This window comes from Pseudophryne corroboree, chromosome 4 (assembly GCF_028390025.1).
Source record: "Pseudophryne corroboree isolate aPseCor3 chromosome 4, aPseCor3.hap2, whole genome shotgun sequence".
Taxonomy (NCBI): Eukaryota; Metazoa; Chordata; class Amphibia; order Anura; family Myobatrachidae; genus Pseudophryne; species Pseudophryne corroboree.
Window position 1 is genome coordinate 852,130,263 of NC_086447.1, and position 23,490 is coordinate 852,153,752.

Sequence of the window (23,490 nt, forward strand, 5' to 3'; positions counted from 1 at the left end):
TATCTTCTTGATACTAGTAGCTTTCTTTAGGAGTCTGCAGTGCTGAGCTGACAGTATCCAGCAGGTCCGTCATTATATAATATATACCTGTCCGGCTGCAGTAGTGATATATATATATATATTTTTTATATCATTATCATCCAGTCTATATTAGCAGCAGACGCAGTACGGTAGTCCACGGCTGTAGCTACCTCTGTGTCGGCAGTCGCTCGTCCATCCATAATTGTATACCACCTACCCGTGGTGTTTTTTTTTTCTATCTTCTTGATACTAGTAGCTTACTTTAGGAGTCTGCAGTGCTGAGCTGACAGTGTCCAGCAGGTCCGTCATTATATAATATATACCTGTCCGGCTGCAGTAGTGATATATATATATTTTTTATATCATTATCATCCAGTCTATATTAGCAGCAGACGCAGTACGGTAGTCCACGGCTGTAGCTATCTCTGTGTCGGCAGTCGCTCGTCCATCCATAATTGTATACCACCTACCCGTGGTGTTTTTTTTTTTTTCTATCTTCTTGATACTAGTAGCTTACTTTAGGAGTCTGCAGTGCTGAGCTGACAGTGTCCAGCAGGTCCGTCATTATATAATATATACCTGTCCGGCTGCAGTAGTGATATATATATATTTTTTATATCATTATCATCCAGTCTATATTAGTAGCAGACGCAGTACGGTAGTCCACGGCTGTAGCTACCTCTGTGTCGGCAGTCGCTCGTCCATCCATAATTGTATACCACCTACCTGTGGTGTTTTTTTTTTTTTCTATCTTCTTGATACTAGTAGCTTACTTTAGGAGTCTGCAGTGCTGACAGTGTCCAGCAGGTCCGTCATTATATAATATATACCTGTCCGGCTGCAGTAGTGATATATATATATTTTATATCTCATTATCATCCAGTCTATATTAGCAGCAGACGCAGTACGGTAGTCCACGGCTGTAGCTACCTCTGTGTTGGCAGTCGCTCGTCCATCCATAATTGTATACCACCTACCTGTGGTGTTTTTTTTTTTTCTATCTTCTTGATACTACTAGTAGCTTACTTTAGGAGTCTGCAGTGCTGAGCTGACAGTGTCCAGCAGGTCCGTCATTATATAATATATACCTGTCCGGCTGCAGTAGTGATATATATATATATTTTATATCTCATTATCATCCAGTCTATATTAGCAGCAGACACAGTACGGTAGTCCACGGCTGTAGCTACCTCTGTGTCGGCAGTCGCTCGTCCATCCATAATTGTATACCACCTACCCGTGGTGTTTTTTTTTTTCTATCTTCTTGATACTAGTAGCTTACTTTAGGAGTCTGCAGTGCTGAGCTGACAGTGTCCAGCAGGTCCGTCATTATATAATATATACCTGTCCGGCTGCAGTAGTGATATATATATATATATTTTTTATATCATTATCATCCAGTCTATATTAGCAGCAGACGCAGTATGGTAGTCCACGGCTGTAGCTACCTCTGTGTCAGCAGTCGCTCGTCCATCCATAATTGTATACCACCTACCTGTGGTGTTTTTTTTTTTCTATCTTCTTGATACTAGTAGCTTACTTTAGGAGTCTGCAGTGCTGACAGTGTCCAGCAGGTCCGTCATTATATAATATATACCTGTCCGGCTGCAGTAGTGATATATATATATTTTATATCTCATTATCATCCAGTCTATATTAGCAGCAGACGCAGTACGGTAGTCCACGGCTGTAGCTACCTCTGTGTCGGCAGTCGCTCATCCATCCATAATTGTATACCACCTACCCGTGGTGTTTTTTTTTTCTTTCTTCTTGATACTAGTAGCTTACTTTAGGAGTCTGCAGTGCTGAGCTGACAGTGTCCAGTAGGTCCGTCATTATATAATATATACCTGTCCGGCTGCAGTAGTGATATATATTTTTTATATCATTATCATCCAGTCTATGTTAGCAGCAGATGCAGTACGGTAGTCCACGGCTGTAGCTACCTCTGTGTCGGCAGTCGCTCGTCCATCCATAATTGTATACCACCTACCTGTGGTGTTTTTTTTTTCTATCTTCTTGATACTAGTAGCTTTTTTTAGGAGTCTGCAGTGCTGACAGTGTCCAGCAGGTCCGTCATTATATAATATATACCTGTCCGGCTGCAGTAGTGATATATATATATATTTTTTATATCATTATCATCCAGTCTATATTAGCAGCAGACGCAGTACGGTAGTCCACGGCTGTAGCTACCTCTGTGTCGGCAGTCGCTCGTCCATCCATAAGTATACTTGTATCCATCCATCTCCATTGTTTACCTGAGGTGCCTTTTAGTTGTGCCTATTAAAATATGGAGAACAAAAATGTTGAGGTTCCAAAAATAGGGAAAGATCAAGATCGACTTCCACCTCGTGCTGAAGCTGCTGCCACTAGTCATGGCCGAGACGATGAAATGCCAGCAACGTCGTCTGCCAAGGCCGATGCCCAATGTCATAGTACAGAGCATGTAAAATCCAAAACACCAAATATCAGTAAAAAAAGGACTCAAAAATCTAAAATAAAATTGTCAGAGGAGAAGCGTAAACTTGCCAATATGCCATTTACCACACGGAGTGGAAAGGAACGGCTGAGGCCTTGGCCTATGTTCATGGCTAGTGATTCAGCTTCACATGAGGATGGAAGCACTCAGCCTCTCGCTAGAAAAATGAAAAGACTCAAGCTGGCAAAAGCACAGCAAAGAACTGCGTTCTTCGAAATCACAAATCCACAAGGAGAGTCCAATTGTGTTGTTTGCGATGCCTGACCTTCCCAACACTGGACGTGAAGAGCATGCGCCTTCCACCATTTGCACGCCCCCTGCAAGTGCTGGAAGGAGCACCCGCAGTCCAGTTCCTGATAGTCAGATTGAAGATGTCAGTGTTGAAGTACACCAGGATGAGGAGGATATGGGTGTTGCTGGCGCTGGGGAGGAAATTGACCAGGAGGATTCTGATGGTGAGGTGGTTTGTTTAAGTCAGGCACCCGGGGAGACACCTGTTGTCCGTGGGAGGAATAGGGCCATTGACATGCCTGGTGAAAATACCAAAAAAATCAGCTCTTCGGTGTGGAAGTATTTCAACAGAAATGCGGACAACATTTTTCAAGCCGTGTGTTGCCTTTGTCAAGCTGTAATAAGTAGGGGTAAGGACGTTAACCACCTCGGAACATCCTCCCTTATACGTCACCTGCAGCGCATTCATCATAAGTCAGTGACAAGTTCAAAAACTTTGGGCGACAGCGAAAGCAGTCCACTGACCAGTAAATCCCTTCCTCTTGTAACCAAGCTCACGCAAACCACCCCACCAACTCCCTCAGTGTCAATTTCCTCCTTCCCCAGGAATGCCAATAGTCCTGCAGGCCATGTCACTGGCAATTCTGACGAGTCCTCTCCTGCCTGGGATTCCTCCGATGCATCCTTGCGTGTAACGCCTACTGCTGCTGGCGCTGCTGTTGTTGCTGCTGGGAGTCGATGGTCATCCCAGAGGGGAAGTCGTACTCGTAAGACCACTTTTACTACTTCCACCAAGCAATTGACTGTCCAACAGTCCTTTGCGAGGAAGATGAAATATCACAGCAGTCATCCTGCTGCAAAGCGGATAACTGAGGCCTTGGCATCCTGGGCGGTGAGAAACGTGGTTCCGGTATCCATCATTACTGCAGAGCCAACTAGAGACTTGTTGGAGGTACTGTGTCCCCGGTACCAAATACCATCTAGGTTCCATTTCTCTAGGCAGGCGATACCGAAAATGTACACAGACCTCAGAAAAAGACTCACCAGTGTCCTATAAAATGCAGTTGTACCCAATGTCCACTTAACCACGGACATGTGGACAAGTGGAGCAGGGCAGGCTCAGGACTATATGACTGTGATAGCCCACTGGGTAGATGTATGGACTCCGGCCGCAAGAACAGCAGCGGCGGCACCAGTAGCAGCATCTCGCAAACGCCAACTCTTTCCTAGGCAGGCTACGCTTTGTATCACCGCTTTCCAGAATACGCACACAGCTAAAAACCTCTTACGGCAACTGAGGAAGATCATCGCAGAATGGCTTACCCCAATTGGACTCTCCTGTGGATTTGTGGCATCGGACAACGCCAGCAATATTGTGTGTGCATTAAATCCGGGCAAATTCCAGCACGTCCCATGTTTTGCACATACCTTGAATTTGGTGGTGCAGAATTTTTTAAAAAACGACAGGGGCGTGCAAGAGATGCTGTCGGTGGCCAGAAGAATTGCGGGACACTTTCGGCGTACAGGCACCACGTACAGAAGACTGGAGCACCACCAAAAACGCCTGAACCTGCCCTGCCATCATCTGAAGCAAGAAGTGGTAACGAGGTGAAATTCAACCCTCTATATGCTTCAGAGGTTGGAGGAGCAGCAAAAGGCCATTCAAGCCTATACAACTGAGCATGATATAGGAGGTGGAATGCACCTGTCTCAAGCGCAGTGGAGAATGATTTCAACGTTGTGCAAGGTTCTGCAACCTTTTGAACTTGCCACACGTGAAGTCAGATCAGACACTGCCAGCCTGAGTCAGGTCATTCCCCTCATCAGGCTTTTGCAGAAGAAGCTGGAGACATTGAAGGAGGAGCTAACACAGAGCGATTCCGCTAGGCATGTGGGACTTGTGGATGGAGCCCTTAATTCGCTTAACAAGGATTCACGGGTGGTCAATCTGTTGAAATCAGAGCACTACATTTTGGCCACCGTGCTCGATCCTAGATTTAAAACCTACCTTGGATCTCTCTTTCCGGCAGACACAAGTCTGCTGGGGTTCAAAGAACTGCTGGTGACAAAATTGTCAAGTCAAGCGGAACGCGACCTGTCAACATCTCCTCCTTCACATTCTCCCGCAACTGGGGGTGCGAGGAAAAGGCTCAGAATTCCGAGCCCACCCACTGGCGGTGATGCAGGGCAGTCTGGAGCGACTGCTGATGCTGACATCTGGTCCGGACTGAAGGACCTGACAACGATTACGGACATGTCGTCTACTGTCACTGCATATGATTCTCTCCCCATTGAAAGAATGGTGGAGGATTATATGAGTGACCGCATCCAAGTAGGCACGTCAGACAGTCCGTACTTATACTGGCAGGAAAAAGAGGCAATTTGGAGGCCCTTGCACAAACTGGCTTTATTCTACCTAAGTTGCCCTCCCACAAGTGTGTACTCCGAAAGAGTGTTTAGTGCCGCCGCTCACCTTGTCAGCAATCGGCGTACGAGGTTACATCCAGAAAATGTGGAGAAGATGATGTTCATTAAAATGAATTATAATCAATTCCTCCGTGGAGACATTGACCAGCAGCAATTGCCTCCACAAAGTACACAGGGAGCTGAGATGGTGGATTCCAGTGGGGACGAATTGATAATCTGTGAGGAGGGGGATGTACACGGTGATATATCGGAGGATGATGATGAGGTGGACATCTTGCCTCTGTAGAGCCAGTTTGTGCAAGGAGAGATTAATTGCTTCTTTTTTGCTGGGGGTCCAAACCAACCCGTCATTTCAGTCACAGTCGTGTGGCAGACCCTGTCACTGAAATGATGGGTTGGTTAAAGTGTGCATGTCCTGTTTATACAACATAAGGGTGGGTGGGAGGGCCCAAGGACAATTCCATCTTGCACCTCTTTTTTCTTTAATTTTTCTTTGCGTCATGTGCTGTTTGTGGAATGTTTTTTGGAAGGGCCATCCTGCGTGACACTGCAGTGCCACTCCTAGATGGGCCAGGTGTTTGTGTCGGCCACTAGGGTCGCTTAGCTTACTCACACAGCTACCTCATTGCGCCTCTTTTTTTCTTTGCGTCATGTGCTGTTTGGGGAGTGTTTTTTGGAAGGGCCATCCTGCGTGACACTGCAGTGCCACTCCTAGATGGGCCAGGTGTTTGTGTCGGCCACTAGGGTCGCTTAGCTTACTCACACAGCTACCTCATTGCGCCTCTTTTTTTCTTTGCGTCATGTGCTGTTTGGGGAGTGTTTTTTGGAAGGGCCATCCTGCGTGACACTGCAGTGCCACTCCTAGATGGGCCAGGTGTTTGTGTCGGCCACTAGGGTCGCTGAGCTTACTCACACAGCTACCTCATTGCGCCTCTTTTTTTCTTTGCGTCATGTGCTGTTTGTTGAGTGTTTTTTGGAAGGGCCATCCTGCGTGACACTGCAGTGCCACTCCTAGATGGGCCAGGTGTTTGTGTCGGCCACTAGGGTCGCTTAGCTTACTCACACAGCTACCTCATTGCGCCTCTTTTTTTCTTTGCGTCATGTGCTGTTTGGGGAGTGTTTTTTGGAAGGGCCATTCTGCGTGACACTGCAGTGCCACTCCTAGATGGGCCAGGTGTTTGTGTCGGCCACTAGGGTCGCTTAGCTTACTCACACAGCTACCTCATTGCGCCTCTTTTTTTCTTTGCGTCATGTGCTGTTTGGGGAGTGTTTTTTGGAAGGGCCATCCTGCGTGACACTGCAGTGCCACTCCTAGATGGGCCAGGTGTTTGTGTCGGCCACTTGGGTCGCTTAGCTTAGCCATCCAGCGACCTCGGTGCAAATTTTAGGACTAAAAATAATATTGTGAGGTGTGAGGTGTTCAGAATAGACTGAAAATGAGTGGAAATTATGGTTATTGAGGTTAATAATACTTTGGGATCAAAATGACCCCCAAATTCTATGATTTAAGCTGTTTTTTAGGGTTTTTTGAAAAAAAACACCCGAATCCAAAACACACCCGAATCCGACAAAAAAAATTCGGTGAGGTTTTGCCAAAACGCGTTCGAACCCAAAACACGGCCGCGGAACCGAACCCAAAACCAAAACACAAAACACAAAAAATTTCCGGTGCTCATCACAAGTGTATAGGGGCCCCAGTGCATTTCTTTGCCCATGGCCTTGAATAACATGGATACAGGTTGAACCCGATGGGCATTCTTCCTCTTTTCAACCTCACTAACTATGTAACTACTATGTAACTATGTAAATATGTAATGCTGTTAAGACAGCCCTATCCCAAGGCCGGTGCAAGATATCTTTGCACCCTAGGCAAAGCTTCAGCCTAATGCCCCCTAACCTGCAAACCCCAACACCAACACCTCTCGGAGGGGAGATGCAGATGGCCACTAGGTGGGCTGGGGTGAATTGCATCATTATACATATACAGAGAAAAGGGACAACACTCAATGGGGGTAATTCCAAGTTGATCACAGCAGGAAATTTTTTTGCAGTTGGTCAAAACCATGTGCACTGCAGGGGAGGCAGATATAACATGTGCAGAGAGAGATAGATTTGGGTGGGGTGAGTTCAATCTGCAATCTAAATTGCAGTGTAAAAATAAAGCAGCTAGTATTTACCCTGCACAGAAACAAAATAACCCACCCAAATCTAACTCTCTCTGCAAATGTTATATCTGCCTCCCCTGCAGTGCACATGGTTTTGCCCAACTGCTAAAAAAAACCCTGCTGCGATCAACTTGGAATTACCCCCAACGACTTTTAATCTGAAAAAGTATATTGTTAACAAAATCACTAAATTTTGTGACTTTGTTCACAATGTACTTTCACTTCAAAACCTTGAGTGACGACCATCCTTTCTGCCTGTTTACTGTATACAATCTAGCTGGGCAGTTAGGAATTGTATAGGACACTGAGGAAAATGTCATACTTTTGCTGAGTGCCGCTATACTGTACGCTCATCATTGTGTTCCATTCCCCATCTGTAAGTTCATTACTGACCCCTCCCCAACTCCATATGTTCTGTATTGTGACCCAGTGCCTGTGTTTTCCCTATTATGCTGTTTACAAGTGCAAACCATCCATTGGGTTGTAAGATCTGTACTGTCTGTGGTCCAACAGAAACCCCCATGGGTTACTTACCTAAAAGTTGCTTTCTTGTTTTCTCTTGTAATTGACATGGCTGCTCTTACAGGTGGCAGATAGACATTACAGCGACTACCGACATGTAGTCAGGTGTTGCATGCTGCTGCAGAGCCACAATCCACGGGCCTAGAGGAGGTGCATCAGGGCTATGAGGAGCGGCCGCGGGGCGCCCCTCTGGAACCATAGTTACATCCCGCTCCTATGTGCCTTTACATGACTTGATGTTACACGTGACGTGCGGTGATGGTGTCAGCACGGAAGAAGCACTGAGACACTATGGGGTCTATTCAATGCATGTCAGATCTTATGGAGAGGATCCGACAGTGCAGTATTCAATCAGCAGGCAATTCCAACAGGTTTTGCCGGTTTCCGACAATGCTGATCTGACTTTTTTTTAAGTCGGATCAGCATTGGCGAAAACGGTCCAAAAAACTGTCGGAATTGGCCGCTAGTTCGACAAAACATGTGGATTTGCGGCTAATCTGCCGATCCTCATGTTTTCCGACAAGTCGGAAAAATGGCAGACCCATTGAATAGGTCGAATCCTGATTCGACCAAAAAAAAAGTCGGAAACTGATATCCTTCCAACTGGACGGGAGTTCCGACTTCAGTTGAATACACCTATTAGTGGTACAGCCTGAAAGCGGGGGCTTCACCTGATTAGACCCGCAGCAGCCAGCGCAGCGTAAAAGGAGGAGGCCACATACAGAGATATCCTTATTTTTTTCTAGATGAATTCAGTGGCGCCCTTCAGTAGCTGGCGCCCCTAGGCAGCCGCCTAAAGCTGCCTAATGGTAGAGCCGGCCCTGCACTATCCACATACAAAAGGCAAAATACCAATAGATTATCAAAATAGTATATTAAATTTATTAAAAAAGCATATATGATTGTGTAAACAGTTTTGTGCTTTCATGTTGTCTGCACCCAGTTTCCTCCTCAAAATGCCATTTCAGAGTAAAACAGAACTGCCAAATATTCATCCAACTCAGAATAGGATGGGAAAATGCAAAAATGTGTAAATTCACATCAGCCCATGTACTGTATGCTAAACTCGCTATTCCCTTCTGTGCAAAGAGTTCCGTCCGACCCAGAATTAGCCCCTTTAAGGGCTATATTTCTAATTAAATAACTATTATTTTGGCATACATAGTATGAAATTTTAAACATTTTCCAGGATTCCAGTCTTTTATTTTTATTTCCAAGGGTAGGAAGAATATTCAGCAAGTTATTCCTGCTGCTGCATCGAGTACTTTAAACAATATAAAATATTTCTTGTAATACTCAATAAACTGCAGACACATTTATTTGAAAATTCCAATAAACAACATGATGTCATTTGGACAGAACTCCAGTATGATAGAGTGTTCCGTGTCTTTAGGTAATGACAGATCCCATCTCGGAAGCAGCCATAAAAGGTTCTGATGGGTATGAAACAGTATATCTATCATTCTATTTCTACTTGATTTAGACTTTTCTGCACATAAATTCAGAATGTTCCTTTGTCTATTCAGCACAGCAGTATTGATGCCAAATAAAAGCAATAGATATATAGCTGTTGTGCAATATGTACTGTAGTAACTATTTCATACCCATTTTATAAATCTCACTGTTCCCCACAAGATAAGAGGAGAGGTAAAGAAGAACCTCTCTCCCTCTCTCTCTCTCTCTCTCTCTCTCTCTCTCTCTCTCTCTCTTTTTTAATGTGAGTAAATTCCTAAATTGTGTGGTTTGCTGAAAGGCCATTGCCTGGTATAACATAAAGACATATACTTTTATTATTATTAACCACTTGCCTGGCAGGGTTGCATCAGATGCGACTATGCCTGCAAGTGCTTTATCTGACCTGATCGCACAGGATGTGATCAGTCAGATAAACTGTCTTAGCAGCGGCAGGGAAGGGAAACTTCCCTCCGCTGCTGCTGTCAGAGGGACCGGAAGGTCCCTCTGCCTCCCTGCACTCTCCCCTACTGATTGCTGTGCTGCCAATCATTACTGATTGGTCAGCACGGCAGGATCCCCCAGCGGCTGCAGACAATAGCAGCCGCAGGTAAGTGTAACTCATCGCCCCCAAGACCCCCCTGTGTACCTGTCAGCTGTCCGGGCTCTAAAAACTAAAGTTGCAATGTTACCGATTTTCCGATGGTCACAATGGAGGTCATGCCGAGTTGTTCGCTCGCTAGCTGCTTTTAGCAGCATTGCACACGCTAGGCCGCCGCCCTCTGGGAGTGTATCTTAGCTTAGCAGTATTGCGAACGAAAGATTAGCAGAATTGCGAATAGAAATTTCTTAGCAGTTTCTGAGTAGCTCCAGACCTACTCACAGATTGCGATCAGCTCAGTCCGTTTCGTTCCTGGTTTGACGTCACAAACACGCCCTGCGTTTGGCCAGCCACTCCCCCGTTTCTCCAGACACTCCCGCGTTTTTTCCTGACACGCCTGCGTTTTTCCGCACACTCCCAGAAAACGGCCAGTTTCCGCCCAGAAACACCCACTTCCTGTCAATCACACTCCGATCACTTCAACGATGAAAATTCTTTGTTCGGGCGTGAGTAAATCTACTAAGTTTTGTGCTAAAATACTAACCGCATGCGCACTACGTACCATGCGCATGCAAATTTTTGCCTTAATCGCTCCGTTGCGAAAATCGGCAATGAGCGAACAACTTGGAATGACCCCCAAGATTGATGTTCAGATTTTTTGAAAAAAAATATATTTTTAAAAAAATCTATTTTTTTCTTCTTTTTTTTTTAACTATAATCATTTTGGATATGGTTAAATTCATGTTCTTCACCTAATTCACTCCGACAATTTCTGAGCGGTTTTTGGAGAAAAAAAATAGTCAGTTAAGTGGTTAATAATAATTTGTGGATGGATAGTGCGGCAGGAGAAGGGTGAAATATATATGCTAAGGGAGTTATTCAGAGTTCTTAGCTAACCAAAAATGTAAGAAATTGGGCAAAACCATGTTACACTTCAGGGGGGGCAGATGTAACATGTGCAGAGAGATTAGATGTGGGTGAGGTGTGTTCAAACTAGAGATGTGCAGCGGGCACTTTTCATGTTTTTTCGATCTGGATTGGTTTTGCCAAAACCACCCTTTTCGTGTTTTGGTTCTGGATTATTTAAAAAAAAAAAAAAATAGCTAAAATCACAAAATTTGGGGGTAATTTTGATCCTACAGTATTAATAACCTCAATAACATTCATATCCACCCGTTTCCAGTCTATTCTGAACACCTCACACCTCACAATATTGTTTTTAGGCCTAAAAGTTGCACCGAGGTAGTTGTATGACTAAGCTAAGCGACCCAAATGTGCGGCATAAACACCTGGCCCAACTAGGAGTGGCACTGCAGTGGCAGACAGGATGGCACTTAAAAAAAACTAGTCCCTAAAGAATATTAGACTATTGTTAATAAATTGTTTTTATACTTTTATACTGGGTACATTACTTTATTAGAGACACCATTGGTCGCTTGTACCCCCATCTGTTTCTTTTGGTATGTATATATATATATATATATATATATATATATATATACACACACACACAGTGCCATGCTAAATTGTTCAACACCCCCCCCCCACACACACACACACACACACACACCCCCCTTGGCTTTTTACCTATTTTTTACATTCACAACCTGTCATTTATTTATTTTTTTAATCTGAATTTTATGTGATGGATCTGCACAAAATAGTCTAAGTTGGTTAAGTGAAATGAGAAAATTTTATATAAAAAATAATTTTTATAAATACAAAATGTAAAATTGGCATGTGCATATTTATTAAAATGAAGTACACCTGTGTGCAATCTAAGTGTCACATGATCTGTCAGTATAAACACACCTTTTCTGAAGGGTCCCAGAGGCTGCAACACCATTAAGAAAGAGGCATCACACCATGAAGACCAAGGAGCTCTACAAACAAGTCAGGGACAAAGTTGTTGAGAAGTACAAGTCAGGGTTGGGTTATAAAAAAAAATATCCAAATCCTTGATGGTCCCCCGGAGCACTATTAAATCCATCATCTTCAAATGGAAAGAACATGGTACCACAACAAACCTGCTAAGAGAGGGCCGGCCACCAAAACTCACAGAGCAGGCAAGAAGGGCATTAATCAGAAAGGCAGCACAGAGACCAAAGGTAACCCTGAAGGAGCTGCAGAGTTCCACAGCAGAGACTGGTGTATCTGCGCATTTGACCACAATAAGCCGTACACTCCACCGAGCTGGGCTTTATGAAGAGTGGCCAGAAAAAAAGCCAATACTTAGTGTTAAAAATAAGAAGGCACATTTTGAGTTTGCCAAAAGGCATGTGGACAACTCTCCAAATATATGGAGGAAGGTGCTCTGGTCAGATGAGACTAAAATTTAACTTTTCGGCCACTAAGGAAAACGCTATGTCTGGCGCAAACCCAACACATCCATCATCCCAAGAACACCACAGTGAAACATGGTGGTGGCAGCATCATGCTGTGGGGATGTTTTTCAGCAGCAGGGACTGGTGAACTGTTTCGAGTCGAGGGAAAGATGGATGGTGCTAAATACAGAGATATTCTTGAGCAAAACCTGTTTCAGTCTGCCTGTGATTTGAGACTGTGAGGGAGGTTCACCTTCCAGCAGGTCAATGACCCGAAGCATACTGCTAAAGCAACAATTGAGTGGTTTAAGGGGAAACATTTAAATGTGTTGAAATGGCCTAGTCAAAGCCCAGATCTCAATCCAACTGAGAATCTGTGGTCAGACTTGAAGATTGCTGTTGACAAGCGGAAACCATTCAACACAAAGGAGCTGGAGCAGTTTTGCCATGAGGAATGGGCAAAAATCCCAGTGTGAAGATGTGGCAAGCTCAAAGAGACTTATCCAATGCGATTTGCAGCTGTAATTGCCACAAAAGGTGGCTATACAAAGTACTGACTTTAGGGGGCGTGAATAGTTAGGCACGCTGACATTTTCTGTCATTTTGTCCTATTTGTTGTTTGCTTCACAATAAATAAATAAAAAATCTTCAAAGTTGTAGGCATGTTCTGTGAATGAAATGATGCAAACCTTCAAACAATCCATTTTAATTCCAGGTTGTGAGGTAACAAAACCTGAAAAATGCAAAGGGGGAATGAATACTTTAGTAAGGCACTGTACATACTTTCACAATGCATCCAGCACCCTGTAGCAATACTCAGGGCTATTTTTCGTCTGTAATGCCACTCCTGAAGGTGTTCTTCAAAATGACGTCACCTGGAACAGCGTTCCGGAATGTCCTTGCCGCTGCCCCATTAAAGTTTGGGAGGGTGAATGCAGGCATCAGCAGGTATATCGCTAGTCCTCCGCAGCCTCCGCAACCCCCATAGTGGATTGAGATGCGTTGAGGGCTGCGGAAGCACTTCCGTCTATAGCAGCGTCAAAAAAACCACCAACAATGGCTGCTGCTGAGGAGGAAACAGACGCCAGAGGTAACATTTGACCTTTGACAACGAGCGCGTGACCACTGACAGCACACATGAAACCCCTGGCAACGCACATGAAACCCCTGGCAACGCACAGGAGACCCTTGGCAACATGCATGAAACACTTGGCAATGCTCATGAAACTCCTGGAAACAAGCATGGAACCTAGAGATGGAAACCCTGACAACGTGCATGAAACCGTTGGCAACGAGCATGAGACCCCTGACAACAGGCATGTAATTTAAAAGTAATTAGAAGCCTTACTGTGGGGCATAATTTGTAAAGGGCATTATTGTGTGTGGGGCATAAAATGGTGTCAGGGCCATAACTGTGTGTGGCATAATATATAATAGGCATTATTGTGGCATAACGCATAATGGGTGTTACGGTGTGTAGCATAACGTGTAATAGACATTATATTGTATGGCATAATGTGTAATAGACATTATGGTGTGTGGCATAACGTGTAATAGGCATTACGGTGTGTGGCATAACGTGTAATAGGCATTATGGTGTGTGGCATAATGTGTAACCATCATTACAGTGTGGCATATTGTATAATAGGCATTACAGTATGTGGCATATTGTGTAATAGGCATTATGGTGTGTGGCATAATGTGTAACCATCATTACAGTGTGGCATATTGTATAATAGGCATTACAGTATGTGGCATATTGTGTTATGGGCATTACGGTGTGTGGCATAATGTATAATGGGCATTACTATAAGGAGGAAAAATGACAAATAATTTAAGGGGCATCAATCCAGGATTTTGTTTTCTGTGGTAGGCAATGCTTGGGCATGTGGGTTGAAAAACTGGGGTATAAGGTAATCTTTTCCTGCAAGGCCATGCCCTTTGCAGCAAAGCCACACCCCTTACAACAAAGCCACACCCCTTTTTAAGGCACGCACAAAATCTTTGTTCTTGCAAAGGTCCCCCACTGTAGCTCCTCCCACATTACCAACTGCTCCGCCTGCCACTCTCCAATGACGGAAGTTCCTGAACCTATTTTTCTACAAAAACAGCACTGGCAATACTTGAAATACTGGCCTGGCTGCCGCTGCCTTCATATAGGGAATAAATAGATAATTACTGCGCTTGTGGATGCTTGTTACTTATATCACATCAAATAAATATATATATATATACATATATACATAGATCAAAAAAGAGGCGGCACTCAGAGATTTGTTGAAAAGCAAACAGGTGTGTATTCAAATCATCACATCACATCAACGTTTCGGGGAACAAATCCCATTCATCAGGATGAACAAACAGTGCAGAAAGTGAAATATATAGACAGACTCACCCAAGGAGACTTCCCACTGCACATCACCGCTGTCCCAGCATACCTGGCTCCGCCTCCCTCACTTCCGGGTATGTCACTTCCTGCGGAAGTGACAAAACGGGTCCCTGGCTGGTAACCACGGTGATGCTGTAAACAAAACAGAGGATCATCAATGGGACCAATAATCAGCACTCCGTGACAGAAATTTCCAAGACATTATGTCTTATTCTATATTATAATTCATCAAAAAAGTAGAGATGAGCGCCTGAAATTTTTCGGGTTTTGTGTTTTGGTTTTGGGTTCGGTTCCGCGGCCGTGTTTTGGGTTCGAACGCGTTTTGGCAAAACCTCACCGAATTTTTTTTGTCGGATTCGGGTGTGTTTTGGATTCGGGTGTTTTTTTCAAAAAACACTAAAAAACAGCTTAAATCATAGAATTTGGGGGTCATTTTGATCCCAAAGTATTATTAACCTCAAAAACCATAATTTACACTCATTTTCAGTCTATTCTGAATACCTCACACCTCACAATATTATTTTTAGTCCTAAAATTTGCACCGAGGTCGCTGTGTGAGTAAGATAAGCGACCCTAGTGGCCGACACAAACACCGGGCCCATCTAGGAGTGGCACTGCAGTGTCACGCAGGATGTCCCTTCCAAAAAACCCTCCCCAAACAGCACATGACGCAAAGAAAAAAAGAGGCGCAATGAGGTAGCTGTGTGAGTAAGATTAGCGACCCTAGTGGCCGACACAAACACCGGGCCCATCTAGGAGTGGCACTGCAGTGTCACGCAGGATGTCCCTTCCAAAAAACCCTCCCCAAACAGCACATGACGCAAAGAAAAAAAGAGGCCCAATGAGGTAGCTGACTGTGTGAGTAAGATTAGCGACCCTAGTGGCCGACACAAACACCGGGCCCATTTAGGAGTGGCACTGCAGTGTCACGCAGGATGTCCCTTCCAAAAAACCCTCCCCAATCAGCACATGATGCAAAGAAAAAGAAAAGAAAAAAGAGGTGCAAGATGGAATTGTCCTTGGGCCCTCCCACCCACCCTTATGTTGTATAAACAAAACAGGACATGCACACTTTAACCAACCCATCATTTCAGTGACAGGGTCTGCCACACGACTGTGACTGATATGACGGGTTGGTTTGGACCCCCCAAAAAAGAAGCAATTAATCTCTCCTTGCACAAACTGGCTCTACAGAGGCAAGATGTCCACCTCATCATCACCCTCCGATATATCACCGTGTACATCCCCCTCCTCACAGATTATCAATTCGTCCCCACTGGAATCCACCATCTCAGCTCCCTGTGTACTTTGTGGAGGCAATTGCTGCTGGTCAATGTCTCCGCGGAGGAATTGATTATAATTCATTTTAATGAACATCATCTTCTCCACATTTTCTGGATGTAACCTCGTACGCCGATTGCTGACAAGGTGAGCGGCGGCACTAAACACTCTTTCGGAGTACACACTTGTGGGAGGGCAACTTAGGTAGAATAAAGCCAGTTTGTGCAAGGGCCTCCAAATTGCCTCTTTTTCCTGCCAGTATAAGTACGGACTGTGTGACGTGCCTACTTGGATGCGGTCACTCATATAATCCTCCACCATTCTATCAATGTTGAGAGAATCATATGCAGTGACAGTAGACGACATGTCCGTAATCGTTGTCAGGTCCTTCAGTCCGGACCAGATGTCAGCATCAGCAGTCGCTCCAGACTGCCCTGCATCACCGCCAGCGGGTGGGCTCGGAATTCTGAGCCTTTTCCTCGCACCCCCAGTTGCGGGAGAATGTGAAGGAGGAGATGTTGACAGGTCGCGTTCCGCTTGACTTGACAATTTTGTCACCAGCAGGTCTTTCAACCCCAGCAGACTTGTGTCTGCCGGAAAGAGAGATTCAAGGTAGGCTTTAAATCTAGGATCGAGCACGGTGGACAAAATGTAGTGCTCTGATTTCAACAGATTGACCACCCGTGAATCCTTGTTAAGCGAATTAAGGGCTCCATCCACAAGTCCCACATGCCTAGCGGAATCGCTCCGTGTTAGCTCCTCCTTCAATGTCTCCAGCTTCTTCTGCAAAAGCCTGATGAGGGGAATGACCTGACTCAGGCTGGCAGTGTCTGAACTGACTTCACGTGTGGCAAGTTCAAAGGGCATCAGAACCTTGCACAACGTTGAAATCATTCTCCACTGCGCTTGAGACAGGTGCATTCCACCTACTATATCGTGCTCAATTGTATAGGCTTGAATGGCCTTTTGCTGCTCCTCCAACCTCTGAAGCATATAGAGGGTTGAATTCCACCTCGTTACCACTTCTTGCTTCAGATGATGGCAGGGCAGGTTCAGTAGTTTTTGGTGGTGCTCCAGTCTTCTGTACGTGGTGCCTGTACGCCGAAAGTGTCCCGCAATTCTTCTGGCCACCGACAGCATCTCTTGCACGCCCCTGTCGTTTTTTAAAAAATTCTGCACCACCAAATTCAAGGTATGTGCAAAACATGGGACGTGCTGGAATTTGCCCATATTTAATGCACACACAATATTGCTGGCGTTGTCCGATGCCACAAATCCACAGGAGAGTCCAATTGGGGTAAGCCATTCCGCGATGATCTTCCTCAGTTGCCGTAAGAGGTTTTCAGCTGTGTGCGTATTCTGGAAAGCGGTGATACAAAGCGTAGCCTGCCTAGGAAAGAGTTGGCGTTTGCGAGATGCTGCTACTGGTGCCGCCGCTGCTGTTCTTGCGGCGGGAGTCCATACATCTACCCAGTGGGCTGTCACAGTCATATAGTCCTGACCCTGCCCTGCTCCACTTGTCCACATGTCCGTGGTTAAGTGGACATTGGGTACAACTGCATTTTTTAGGACACTGGTGAGTCTTTTTCTGACGTCCGTGTACATTCTCGGTATCGCCTGCCTAGAGAAGTGGAACCTAGATGGTATTTGGTAACGGGGGCACACTGCCTCAATAAATTGTCTAGTTCCCTGTGAACTAACGGCGGATACCGGACGCACGTCTAACACCAACATAGTTGTCAAGGCCTCAGTTATCCGCTTTGCAGTAGGATGACTGCTGTGATATTTCATCTTCCTCGCAAAGGACTGTTGAACAGTCAATTGCTTACTGGAAGTAGTACAAGTGGACTTACGACTTCCCCTCTGGGATGACCATCGACTCCCAGCGGCAACAACAGCAGCGCCAGCAGCAGTAGGCGTTACACGCAAGGATGCATCGGAGGAATCCCAGGCAGGAGAGGACTCGTCAGACTTGCCAGTGACATGGCCTGCAGGACTATTGGCATTCCTGGGGAAGGAGGAAATTGACACTGAGGGAGTTGGTGGGGTGGTTTGCGTGAGCTTGGTTACAAGAGGAAGGGATTTACTGGTCAGTGGACTGCTTCCGCTGTCACCCAAAGTTTTTGAACTTGTCACTGACTTATTATGAATGCGCTGCAGGTGACGTATAAGGGAGGATGTTCCGAGGTGGTTAACGTCCTTACCCCTACTTATTACAGCTTGACAAAGGGAACACACGGCTTGACACCTGTTGTCCGCATTTCTGGTGAAATACCTCCACACCGAAGAGCTGATTTTTTTGGTATTTTCACCTGGCATGTCAATGGCCATATTCCTCCCACGGACAACAGGTGTCTCCCCGGGTGCCTGACTTAAACAAACCACCTCACCATCAGAATCCTCCTGGTCAATTTCCTCCCCAGCGCCAGCAACACCCATATCCTCCTCATCCTGGTGTACTTCAACACTGACATCTTCAATCTGACTATCAGGAACTGGACTGCGGGTGCTCCTTCCAGCACTTGCAGGGGGCGTGCAAATGGTGGAAGGCGCATGCTCTTCACGTCCAGTGTTGGGAAGGTCAGGCATCGCAACCGACACAATTGGACTCTCCTTGTGGATTTGGGATTTCGAAGAATGCACAGTTCTTTGCTGTGCTGCTTTTGCCAGCTTGAGTCTTTTCATTTTTCTAGCGAGAGGCTGAGTGCTTCCATCCTCATGTGAAGCTGAACCACTAGCCATGAACATAGGCCAGGGCCTCAGCCGTTCCTTGCCACTCCGTGTCGTAAATGGCATATTGGCAAGTTTACGCTTCTCCTCCGACAATTTTATTTTAGGTTTTGGAGTCCTTTTTTTTCTGATATTTGGTGTTTTGGATTTGACATGCTCTGTACTATGACATTGGGCATCGGCCTTGGCAGACGACGTTGCTGGCATTTCATCGTCTCGGCCATGACTAGTGGCAGCAGCTTCAGCACGAGGTGGAAGTGGATCTTGATCTTTCCCTAATTTTGGAACCTCAACATTTTTGTTCTCCATATTTTAATAGGCACAACTAAAAGGCACCTCAGGTAAACAATGGAGATGGATACTAGTATACAATTATGGACTGCCTGCCGAGTGCAGACACAGAGGTAGCCACAGCCGTGAACTACCGTACTGTACTGTGTCTGCTGCTAATATAGACTGGTTGATAAAGAGATAGTATACTCGTAACTAGTATGTATGTATAAAGAAAGAAAGAAAAACCACGGTTAGGTGGTATATACAATTATGGACGGGCTGCCGAGTGCCGACACAGAGGTAGCCACAGCCGTGAACTACCACACTGTACTGTGTCTGCTGCTAATATATAGACTGGTTGATAAAGAGATAGTATACTCGTAACTAGTATGTATGTATAAAGAAAGAAAAAAAAACCACGGTTAGGTGGTATATACAATTATGGACGGGCTGCCGAGTGCCGACACAGAGGTAGCCACAGCCGTGAACTACCGCACTGTACTGTGTCTGCTGCTAATATATAGACTGGTTGATAAAGAGATAGTATACTCGTAACTAGTATGTATGTATAAAGAAAGAAAAAAAAACACGGTTAGGTGGTTAATACAATTATGGACGGGCTGCCGAGTGCCGACACAGAGGTAGCCACAGCCGTGAACTACCGCACTGTACTGTGTCTGCTGCTAATATAGACTGGTTGATAAAGAGAAAGTATACTCGTAACTAGTATGTATGTATAAAGAAAGAAAAAAAAACCACGGTTAGGTGGTATATACAATTATGGACGGGCTGCCGAGTGCCGACACAGAGGTAGCCACAGCCGTGAACTACCGCACTGTACTGTGTCTGCTGCTAATATATAGACTGGTTGATAAAGAGATAGTATACTCGTAACTAGTATGTATGTATAAAGAAAGAAAAAAAAACCACGGTTAGGTGGTATATACAATTATGGACGGGCTGCCGAGTGCCGACACAGAGGTAGCCACAGCCGTGAACTACCGCACTGTGCTGTGTCTGCTGCTAATATAGACTGGTTGATAAAGAGATAGTATACTCGTAACTAGTATGTATGTATAAAGAAAGAAAAAAAACCCACGGTTAGGTGGTATATACAATTATGGACGGGCTGCCGAGTGCCGACACAGAGGTAGCCACAGCCGTGAACTACCGCACTGTACTGTGTCTGCTGCTAATATAGACTGGTTGATAAAGAGATAGTATACTCGTAACTAGTATGACTATAAAGAAAGAAAAAAAAACCACGGTTAGGTGGTATATACAATTATGGACGGGCTGCCGAGTGCCGACACAGAGGTAGCCACAGCCGTGAACTACCGCACTGTACTGTGTCTGCTGCTAATATAGACTGGTTGATAAAGAGATAGTATACTCGTAACTAGTATGACTATAAAGAAAGAAAAAAAAACCACGGTTAGGTGGTATATACAATTATGGACGGGCTGCCGAGTGCCGACACAGAGGTAGCCACAGCCGTGAACTACCGCACTGTACTGTGTCTGCTGCTAATATAGACTGGTTGATAAAGAGATAGTATACTCGTAACTAGTATGACTATAAAGAAAGAAAAAAAAACCACGGTTAGGTGGTATATACAATTATGGACGGGCTGCCGAGTGCCGACACAGAGGTAGCCACAGCCGTGAACTACCGCACTGTACTGTGTCTGCTGCTAATATAGACTGGTTGATAAAGAGATAGTATACTCGTAACTAGTATGTATGTATAAAGAAAGGAAAAAAAACCACGGTTAGGTGGTATATACAATTATGGACGGGCTGCCGAGTGCCGACACAGAGGTAGCCACAGCCGTGAACTACCGCACTGTACTGTGTCTGCTGCTAATATATAGACTGGTTGATAAAGAGATAGTATACTCGTAACTAGTATGTATGTATAAAGAAAGAAAAAAAAACCACGGTTAGGTGGTATATACAATTATGGACGGGCTGCCGAGTGCCGACACAGAGGTAGCCACAGCCGTGAACTACCGCACTGTACTGTGTCTGCTGCTAATATATAGACTGGTTGATAAAGAGATAGTATACTCGTAACTAGTATGTATGTATAAAGAAAGAAAGAAAAACCACGGTTAGGTGGTATATACAATTATGGACGGGCTGCCGAGTGCCGACACAGAGGTAGCCACAGCCGTGAACTACCGCACTGTACTGTGTCTGCTGCTAATATAGACTGGTTGATAAAGAGATAGTATACTCGTAACTAGTATGTATGTATAAAGAAAGAAAAAAAAACCACGGTTAGGTGGTATATACAATTATGGACGGGCTGCCGAGTGCCGACACAGAGGTAGCCACAGCCGTGAACTACCGCACTGTACTGTGTCTGCTGCTAATATAGATTGGTTGATAAAGAGATAGTATACTCGTAACTAGTATGTATGTATAAAGAAAGAAAAAAAAACCACGGTTAGGTGGTATATACAATTATGGACGGGCTGCCGAGTGCCGACACAGAGGTAGCCACAGCCGTGAACTACCGCACTGTACTGTGTCTGCTGCTAATATATAGACTGGTTGATAAAGAGATAGTATACTCGTAACTAGTATGTATGTATAAAGAAAGAAAAAAAAACCACGGTTAGGTGGTATATACAATTATGGACGGACTGCCGAGTGCCGACACAGAGGTAGCCACAGCCGTGAACTACCGCACTGTACTGTGTCTGCTGCTAATATATAGACTGGTTGATAAAGAGATAGTATACTCGTAACTAGTATGTATGTATAAAGAAAGAAAGAAAAACCACGGTTAGGTGGTATATACAATTATGGACGGGCTGCCGAGTGCCGACACAGAGGTAGCCACAGCCGTGAACTACCGCACTGTACTGTGTCTGCTGCTAATATAGACTGGTTGATAAAGAGATAGTATACTCGTAACTAGTATGTATGTATAAAGAATGAAAAAAAAACCACGGTTAGGTGGTATATACAATTATGGACGGGCTGCCGAGTGCCGACACAGAGGTAGCCACAGCCGTGAACTACCGCACTGTACTGTGTCTGCTGCTAATATAGACTGGTTGATAAAGAGATAGTATACTCGTAACTAGTATGTATGTATAAAGAAAGAAAAAAAAACCACGGTTAGGTGGTATATACAATTATGGACGGGCTGCCGAGTGCCGACACAGAGGTAGCCACAGCCGTGAACTACCGCACTGTACTGTGTCTGCTGCTAATATAGACTGGTTGATGAAGAGATAGTATACTCGTAACTAGTATGACTATAAAGAAAGAAAAAAAAACCACGGTTAGGTGGTATATACAATTATGGACGGGCTGCCGAGTGCCGACACAGAGGTAGCCACAGCCGTGAACTACCGCACTGTACTGTGTCTGCTGCTAATATAGACTGGTTGATAAAGAGATAGTATACTACTAATATTATATATACTGGTGGTCAGGTCACTGGTCACTAGTCACACTGGCAGTGGCACTCCTGCAGCAAAAGTGTGCACTGTTTAATTTTAATATAATATTATGTACTCCTGGCTCCTGCTATAACCTATAACTGGCACTGCAGTGCTCCCCAGTCTCCCCCACAATTATAAGCTGTGTGAGCTGAGCACAGTCAGATATATATATATATACATTGATGCAGCACACTGGGCTGAGCAGTGCACACAGATATGGTATGTGACTGAGTCACTGTGTGTATCGTTTTTTTCAGGCAGAGAACGGATATATTAAATAAAACAAACAACTGCACTGTCTGGTGGTCACTGTGGTCGTCAGTCACTAAACTCTGCACTCTCTTCTACAGTATCACAGCCTCAGGTCAATCTCTCTCTCTCTCTCTCAACCCTAATCTAAATGGAGAGGACGCCAGCCATGTCCTCTCCCTATCAATCTCAATGCACGTGTGAAAATGGCGGCGACGCGCGGCTCCTTATATAGAATCCGAGTCTCGCGAGAATCCGACAGCGTCATGATGACGTTCGGGCGCGCTCGGGTTAACCGAGCAAGGCGGGAGGATCCGAGTCTGCTCGGACCCGTGAAAAAAACATGAAGTTCGTGCGGGTTCGGATTCAGAGAAACCGAACCCGCTCATCTCTACAAAAAAGCTTATTTAGAGTAAGACCCACTCTGGGGATAGAAAGTGCATTTAGTGCTTTTGGAAGCCACCTGGCTTAACATTAAAGGTGCATAAAGTAAACATCAGGTAAAATTTATAAAGTGGCTCTGTGTAAAGTGTATTAAAAGCGCTGATTAATATCCACATGAAAATTCCTCCTTAGTGCATTACCAAATTACATAAAAAGCACTTAGTGACATAAAGTTAAAAAAGAGAGAACATATAAACATTACACATATGTACTGACAAGGCATAAAAACAATCAAACTGCACCTCTTTTTGTAAACAACAGCAGTACATTTAGTAACAGGACCACTTAGTGTGAAAACTTGTTCAATATAACTTAGCAGTCATTACTTTCAGATTGATAAACATACATTTTCGCCGTTTAAAGGAAGTGGCTAAGGCCCAGTGTCTCATTCAGCCCTTTTAGTCATAGAGTATCCAATCTATGGATCCACCTAGATTCT

The 23,490-nt window shown here is 44.8% G+C and overlaps 1 long non-coding RNA gene across 1 annotated transcript in view; it reads right to left on the reverse strand.

Annotated features, from left to right (window-relative positions):
* Positions 1-23,490, reverse strand: part of LOC134911835 (uncharacterized) — a 143,970-nt gene that overhangs the window by 18,397 nt on the left and 102,083 nt on the right. Inside the window, exon 2 of the long non-coding RNA XR_010176883.1 lies at positions 14,621-14,746. This is a non-coding gene — a long non-coding RNA (uncharacterized LOC134911835). The remainder of the gene's footprint in view (positions 1-14,620; positions 14,747-23,490) is intronic.